We start from the raw sequence: 8993 nt of genomic DNA on the forward strand, positions 1-8993 counted from the left end.
TTAATTAAACCTAAACTTAAAATGTTTTTCATTTAATGTATGGACTTTAGATAATAAACCAAAACAAAAATCTATATCATGACTTGGATGAATCTCCAGGGAATTATGCTGAGTAGAAAAAAGCCATTTCCAAAAGGTTACATACAATCTGATTTTAATCACAGAACGTATCTGAAATGACAACATTTTAGACGGGAGGCTAGATTAGAGATAGGACAGGGTGGGGGTCAGCAGGCTTCAACTCTGAGCTGGGTGGTGTGGAGATTGCAGCCTCTGCCCACTGGCCAAGCGCAGAGTGAGCTTTAAGTCAGATGATCTTCCCTGAGACAATCTACAAGAAAGCCTTGGCTTCCGGGGCAATTTCTCAGTTTACTGTCCACCCTAGAGAAACCAAGTAAAGTTTTAAGTTTCTCAAGTGGTTAGCGTGACATTAAGATTAATACACAGGTACTTGCCTGGGGAAAAAGAACATTTATGGCAGCTTAGTGCTGCAGACTCAACTGGACTTCCCAAGTGATGGCGAAGATTGATGACAACCTGTAAACCATCACATCTGTTCTGTAGAAAGTCAGGGTGACCAGATGGCATGGGATGTGAAGCCTGAAAAAGAGCAGTCCCTGCTTGGTCTAGTGAAGTTCGTTCTGAGGCGGTGACTGTTCTTAGTTAATGGGCCAGTGGCAAGGGCAGAGATATACAAGAAGTTTGGGGCACAGTGTGAGAGAGGAGTAAAGGGAGAAGGGGCAAGAGTGCAAGGGCAGGATTCACAGCTTGAATGAACTGTGTCCGGGGTCTGCCCTAGAGACTGTGAGGCTCTGAGCCAGTCTCTGAGTCTCTCAGAGTTTCTGATTCCCTATTTGCAAAACAGGACAATGAACCCCTGCCTGGCCTCTGTTACCAGGTTGGTGTGAGGAACAAATGGAATAATGTAAGTAAAAAGCATTTTGTGAACACTTACATTCCATGCAAATGCAAAGATTAGTAATGTGATTTGTCAAGATTCTTACTGGTGGTCTGTAGATTTCTGGACCTGTGATTTGGCAAATAAGTTAATTCAGTCTGAAGGCCGGTGGGTCCATGGCCCTCAAGTGAGTATCACTAATGATCAGGTCTTGACAGCAGCCATTGCACTCACCATGGATTTATGTATGGGGTCCTACAATTGGAGAAGGAAGCATGATGGGCCACATCTGAGCTGAGCTCTAATAACTTCAGCTGGCTCCTTACTTTGCTTCTAAGGCTGATCCTTGGCTCAAAGATATGCATATAGGAAGCCTTTACCAATGAGTGAATGCTCATCTAATTTCGTGAGGGTTTTCTCTTGTTTCCGCTTAGGTAATTTGGTAAGTCAGTAAGTCTGGTAATGCTGCACAGGAGAGGGGAGACCGTCATGGTCAGAGACCCTCTGGGAGGGAGGCAGTTAGGGTTGAGTTAAAAATCTTCTCTGAGAAATGGCATAGTACAGCAGAAAGCACGTAGGCTCTGGGCTCAGGGAGCTATGTGAGTGACATAGCCTTATCCTCTCTGAGCCACAGTTTCCTCCCCTGTCACATGGTTAATGACAACAGTGCTCTCATAGAATTGTCCTGAGGACTAAATGAGATAAAACAGATATGGAATAGCAGGCAGAGAGTAGAAACACAATAACTTGGATCCTTTCCTCCTTCAGAGGACAGGAAGAAGATATCATAACTCCTTTAAAATATCTTCCTGTGCATGTTTTTCAGAATGAATGAAAATTGGAGCCTTGAATTGCTAAGCCCGTCCTCTTTGTAGTCAAACAGATTCCTATCCATGCTCTGCTAATTACAAGCTATGTGATCTTAAGCATGTTAGTTAATCTCTCCTAATCTCTGTCTCCTCAAGTGTAACAGAGTTTCATAATACCTATGAATGCAGTTGCTTTGAAAGTTAAATAGGAAGTATATGTAAGGTGGCTAGGACAGTGTCTTACGCATAGTCCAAATGCAGTAAATAGTTGTTCTTATCATAACTGTCTTGGGTGTGGCAGAAGTGCCCAAAGAAATGGAGGACACAGTGTCTACAGACATCACCATTACTTTTCATAACCATCAGTAATCCTTGGTTCCATCTGTGCTATACTTTCTTCCCCCTTGTGTTTGACAATAATTCACACTCAAGGACTCCATGGGTGTGAAGGAGTCAACAGGGTGGTGCAGCTGCCAAAACACAATGGATGTCACCCCGACAGCACACCTGGAGCACTGGAGGACACAAACTGTACGTGAACAAGCTGGAGAGCGTGCCAACGGGAGCCAGCAGGATGGGAAAATGGCTGGAAAGATGCCAGGCGGAAGGTCTGAAGGACTGGGACAAGAGCAACCCAAGGAGGAGTACAGATAGACCAATATCTGAAGGGCTGACCGTGAAAGGATGATTTCATTTATTCTGTCATTCCCTGGACAGCAGAATGCAGACCAATGGGGAGAAGTTACCTTGAAGATACATTTCAGCTCAGTACGAAGAATTTTCTGACAATGCAGACATCCAGTAACAAGGCTCCTGTACATCAGTAGAACAGGCTGTCCCGTGAAGGAGGACCTGAGTCCACAATCTGGCATCTGGGGGGAGAGGTGGGGAGGCTGCCCTAGACAGCTCTCAGGCCCTTCGCAGCTCTGAAATTCTATCTCATGAGAAGCCCACGACTGCTTCAACAGAAGCTGTCTTGTGTTAGCGAGTCATTCATATAAAACTTGTCCTCCACTCTGTTATAAAACCTGGGGGCACCACAACAGGATAGAAGAAAAAGATATCTTATTTACCTTAATACTTGCTATCGTTACTACTGCAGATGAGAGGCCCAATATATGTATTTAACAAATACACACTGCTTATCTGCTCTAAGGAGAGTATCTAAAGTGCCAAACCAACCTCTTCTTTTGTGTGTTAAGATTTTCATTCCAGCAATGTAGCAGAGAAAGGAAGCTATTATCACTAACATTTCAAAACTGATTTTGAAGTAAAAAGGAGCAACTGCTTCCAATTTAAGCACATTATTTAATACCACAAACCTCAGTTTGTGATGACAGTGATATTTACCTATAGTGACGGTTCATTCATTCATTCAACAAATATTTGAGCACCTATTATGTACCAGACCGGGTTCTACTTGCTGGGGACTTCTATCATTGAGCTAAAAAGACACACAGCCCTCATGGAGCTTACATTCTAGTGGGGGAGAGGTAGTAATAAATACAGTTAAGTAAACTGAAGTATGCTAGTGTGAACAGACTATGTAAAAGTGCTGTAAGAAAATAAAGCAGAAAGACTTCCCTGGCAGTCCCGTGGTTAGGACTCTGTGCTTTCAATGCAGGGTTCGATCCCTGGTCAGGGAGTTAAGATCCCGCAAGCAGCGAGGCACAGGGGAAGAAAAAAAAAGTTATTTAAAAAAAAAAAAACATTGTTAATAAACTATACTCCAATATAAAATATTTTTTTTTTCTGGGGTACGTGGGCCTCTCACTGCTGTGGCCTCTCTCGTTGCGGAGCACAGGCTCCGGACGCACAGGCTCAGCGGCCATGGCTCACGGGCCTAGCTGCTCTGCGGCATGTGGGATCTTCCCGGACCGGGGCACGAACCCATGTCCCCTGCATCGGCAGGCGGACTCTCAACCACTGCGCCACCAGGGAAACCCTCAAATTTTTTTTTTTAAATAAAAATTTTGTTAAGGTTTAAAAAAAAAAAAAAAGAGGGCCTCCCTGGAGGCGCAGTGGTTGAGAATCTGCCTGCTAATGCAGGGGACACAGGTTTGAGCCCTGGTCTGGGAAGATCCCACATGCCACGGAGCAACTAAGCCTGTGAGCCACACGTACTGAGCCTGCGCGTCTGGAGCCTGTTTTCCGCAACAAGAGAGGCCGCGACAGTGAGGCCCACGCACCGCGATGAAGAGTGCCCCCTGCTCGCCGCAACTAGAGAAAGCCCTAGCACAGAAACGAAGACCCAACGCAGCCAAAAATAAATAAACAAATTTATTAAAAAAAAAAAAAAAGCAGAAATAGGGATAAGGAGGAGGAGGTGGTGTGGAAAGATTAAGTAAGAGAATGCAGGTAAAAACGACTGCATGGACAGGTTATGCAGAACGTCTTCAATCAATGCTAGCTATTATTACCATGGGCACTTCTGAGTTTGCAGGACCTACAATTATATATGCATCATTCCACTCCTGAATTATTCAATAGGTGGTGTGTATTCAAAATCAAAACCAAAAGGAAGCGGGCCCTGATACTGTTTTCAGGTAGAAGGAATCAATGAGAATGTCATGACTTTGGAGTTCTGGCATTGTCTCACTTGTGCAAGGATGTTATGAATCTGCAGGAAATATAGAAATGCAGAAGCTGAGGACTGAACCAAATTACATCAGGTAAGTGACCTAATTTTTCTAAGCCTTAGTTCCCCTGTGCCCCCATTTGACCAGGGCTGTTGGGACACTTAGTATGTAAACACTAAGTAAATACATACGTAAAATATAATACATATGTAAAATACTGAGCACACAGCAGATACAGTTAGCTTACATTATTATCATTGTCCAAACAAAGTCATCTGAATTTTCAGAGATTTTCAGTGTGTTCAGAATGAAAAAACAAGGCAGTATTCCTCAGGAGGGAACATTCCACAATCATGTGTTGCTAGGAGTTGGACGAAGGTCACTTGTTATGAGAACAAACCAGGAAAACATAAGGAAGCATTCAACTAATTAAATGCTCAGTCCAGTGCCCAGCCTTGCTAACTCCTTGGCTGCAGTCTTCAGAATTCCAGAAGATGCAAAGACACAATGATTCACTCAAAACAGTTCTTCGAACAAATCTTAGGATTCAGCCAAAAAGCAGTCCAGCAGGATTTATGAAGTGTGCTTCCCTCTACAGAGCCTGCATGTCAAGGACATCCACAGGCTCCCTTTAATGGAGCCCTATCTTTCCAAAGACCTCTGTAGCATCATCCCTCTGCTCTTACCACTCTGACTGAGAGTCTTGGGAAATGAGAATTTAATTTGTTCTGTGTTGAACTTTTTCTCATGGGGCAACTTTACAAAGAAGGAGCTCTTTCTGCTTTCCCAGAGGGGGAAAGCATCCCCATCAGTCCCACTTCCTCAAGTTCTGAAGTAAATGAAAGCTTTGGAATATTTATTGGCGTTAGTGCCTTTTCCACTAGTCATTCCCAAGACAAGGGCAGCTGTCCCTCATTGGCTCTAGATAACACAGTAACCCCTTCTCTGCTGTTAGGGGGCTTGCATCCAGCAATCTGCCTCTTCCAGGGGTATCTATGACAACCTGGCACTTCAAAAGGACTACGGAGGCCTCAAGGGACAAAGGTGTTGGCCTTGCTGGGTCTAAGTCAGTGCTTCTCAAACTATCTGTGGAGAAGAACCAGTTTGTTCTTATTTCTAGTCCATCATGGACCGATATTTTTATAAAATACAATGAAAATGAATTGCTAGAAAAGTGTTTATTAAAGACATAAAATGCAAGCCAATGTTTTTATTACTAGAGTCAACAGACATAAAATTACTGTCAAATTGCTATAAAAACTTTAAATGTTTACTCACAGCTTCTGTATCTGTTCTAGCCACAGCTTATAGCACTAAGTCGCTGTTCAGCCATTAACATTTACTTGAAATAAAACACAAAGCCAAACAACCCCCTTTTCCTATGAAATAAGATGATGTATTTAGTGCAGCGGCTGGCACATAGTAATTACCCACTGAATATTAGCTATTACTATTGCTATTCTCTCTGGAATGGTGAGAAGAAGGGGAAACATTAACCAAGAGACTGAGATGCAGGTCTGAGTTCCTACTCTCTTCCTACCGACTGCGGACGAGTGTCTTCACCGTTCTGGGCTTTAGTTTCCAAAATTTGCAATATATAGTGAGATGATATAGAATCTAACATCTAGATCAATAACTTATGAACTGAACTGAAACCCAAAGTGGAAAAAAAAATTTGTGTCCCAGTACACACTCACAAACATACACTCAAGGGGGCAACTGCAAAGTTTCATGAAGTAATATTACCTTACCACATGCTATGCACTCTGATATTTTCTATCTTGTTTTATTTTTTTAAGTGCTGGTCAAGACATATTTAATCGATTTCAAACCCACAGTGTGAAAAATGCTGGAGCAAATGAGCTCTTGGGTTCCCATTCTCTATAGTATACTGATGAGGCTAATGACTAGGAAGTAGGTCCCTGTCAGTCATCCACAATTTGGTGTCTAGTAAGGACTGACATTGTTTTGTTTTTAATTTTTTTTGGAGTATAGTTGATTTACAATGTTGTGTTAGTTTCAGGTGTACAGCAAAGTGAATCAGTTATCAGTGAATCTTTTTTTTTTAAGGTTCTTTTCCCATATAGGTCATTACAGAGTATTGAGTAGAGTTCCCTGTGCTATATGCAGCAGGTTCTTAGGACTGACATTGTTAAAGCCAGGTGCATCTACAAGTTTCTGTTTTTTAATCCACCTGGTTCTGCATTGAGATATTCTTAACGAGTCTATTAGTGACAAAGAAGAACGGTCAAAGATGTGGATTCAAACCACTGGATGATTACCTACAGGTAACACTGAATAACTCCAATCTAGCCTCATGCACGGTGCCTTCAGGCAAATGTGCTAGGAGTTGGGTTACGGGGAAATGTCCTTACTGGTTTCTGCTTTCTCACTAAATTGCCTTCTGCTTTCTGGACAAGGGAGAGGGGACAGTAGTGGGAGGTAACAGGCTGCTGGAAGTGTTCGGATTGAATTGGCATTTCAACTCCTTCACATGTTAGAAGCAGTGGGTGAGGGATCTTAACTAGGGAAAGATACACGGACATGCAAACTTCTATCTGAAGGGATATATTTTTTTGATTAAGTAATTTATTTTTATTTATTTATTTTTGGCTGTGTTGGGTCTTCGTTGCTGTGCGCGCGCTTTCTCTAGTTGTAGCGAGCGGAGGCTACTCTTGGCAGCGGCGCGCAGGCTTCTCATTGCGGTGGCTTCTCTTGTTGCAGAGCACGGGCTCTAGGCGCGCGGGCTTCAGTAGCTGTGGCACGTGAGCTCAGTAGTGGTGGCTCATGGACTCTAGAGCGCAGGCTCAGTAGTTGTGACGCACGGGCTTAGCTGCTCCACGGCATGTGGGATCTCCCCAGACCAGGGCTCGAACCCGTGTCCCCTGCGTTGGCAGGCGGATTCTTAACCACTGCGCCACCAGGGAAGCCCCTGAAGGGATATTTTATAGTCCTTTCATCCTTTTAACAAATAATTTTAACTGTTTTGATTTTCAACTCGGTGAAGAGTAAAACATGAAACTATTTTATGTCCGGTAGCTTCTACTTTTGTGCTCCCCTTTCCTCTTGAGTAGTAAGGGCCTCAAACTGACCTCTAACCAAGTCCAGTTGCCAAGCGTTTCACTTTGATGAGGATTTTAATCCCATCTTCATTACAAAGCTCTGTACTTCTCTCCAGCTGAGGCCAGGCCCGAGGCTCCAGGGGTTGGGGTGGAGGAGTGATGTGGTCTCTCCCTCGCCCCCGCCTCTCCTCTTCTCCCTGAGCTTACTTCTTTCTTGGCTGGTTCCTTTCATGACCACCGACAGTGAGTCTGAGAGCCGGTTCTGCTGAAATGACATCTTTCAAAAAAGCTCTGCATCAAACGGGGCTCCCCTCTTCATCAGTTCCACAGAGGGTTCCCACGTGAGCCATCCCACCTTGGTGGGGGTGAGTTTTCTGACTGGCCAGAGGCTTGTCCTTTGGGATACCATCCATTCCCTGGCTCACTCCTGGGATCCACCCATGGGTTGTGGCAGCTGCTCTCCTGTGAGGCATTAGCCAGAAGGCTTAAGTCCCAAGCCACCTTCTATAGATTCACTTCCATTGACCATACTGTCCAAGAAACTCACATCCTTGTCCCACCCAATTCAGCATCTCTCCTTTCCTCCCTCTCCCCACTCCTTCTCTTAGCTTTGCAGAGTCTGGTCGTGGGGAGCTCCTTCTGGGATAGCTAGTGGTTCACCAAGTTTCAGACAAAAGATGAGCTCCAAGTGGAACACTGCTCTCTGAGGAAGGTTCTCTCCCGATCCCAGCCCTCTTTTACGGGGATGGGTGTGAGTGATAAGGGTCATCTGAGCGATAAGGGTCATCTGAGAGTTGGTTCTGCTGAATGCCACATTTTGAAGAAGCTTTGCAGGAAAATGCTGGCCACAGAGCTGAAGTTCTCTGATCATAGAAGAGTGGGGATTTTAAACACCTTTTTAGCTGTGGACTCTTCTCACCCGTTCTTAGAAAACAGGAAAGACTCCACTCAGCATCTCATACCACGTTAGATTTCTACTGTGAGCCACATGGCAGGTTCTGTGCCAGGCACTGTGAACATAGCAATGGATAGAGCCATGGTTCCTGCCCTCAAGGAACTCACAATCTAGTGAGACATTAAACACACACACACCCCAAACACGTACATTTACGTAGTTCAGTTGCGATAAGTACATTGAAAGAAAAGCACAGAGTGCCATGGGACTGGACACAGGTGAGACTGTCAGGAAAGGGTTCTCTAGGAATTAATATTTAATCAGAGACTGAAGGATAAGAGAAGTGAATGCTAAGCATGCCTCAGGCAGAAGGAAATGCACCAGAGGTGGAAAGAAGCTTGATTCCCTGGACAAAGGATGGGCTGGTCAACTGGGTACGAGACACGGGACCAGAGAGGTGGGTGGGAACCAATTTAAACGTAAGGAACTCCAGCTGAGAATGTTCCAGGCACACACTCTCATACCTGGCATTCCCTTCCAATGGGAATCTTCACAATCATGGAGCATGTTAAAGACAGTAGTCTTAATCCTAAGAGGATCAAAGAAGCCACCAGAGGGTTTTAAAACAAAATTGTGCCATGATCAGATTTTCATTTTAAAAAGGCAATTATAGGGAATTCCCTGGCGATCCAGTGGTTAGGACCCTGCACTTTCACTGCTGACGGCCCAGGTTCAATCCCTGGTCAGGGA

Source organism: Mesoplodon mirus, assembly GCF_964341445.2.
Source record: "Mesoplodon mirus genome assembly, chromosome: 3".
NCBI classification, from domain to species: domain Eukaryota; kingdom Metazoa; phylum Chordata; class Mammalia; order Artiodactyla; family Ziphiidae; genus Mesoplodon; species Mesoplodon mirus.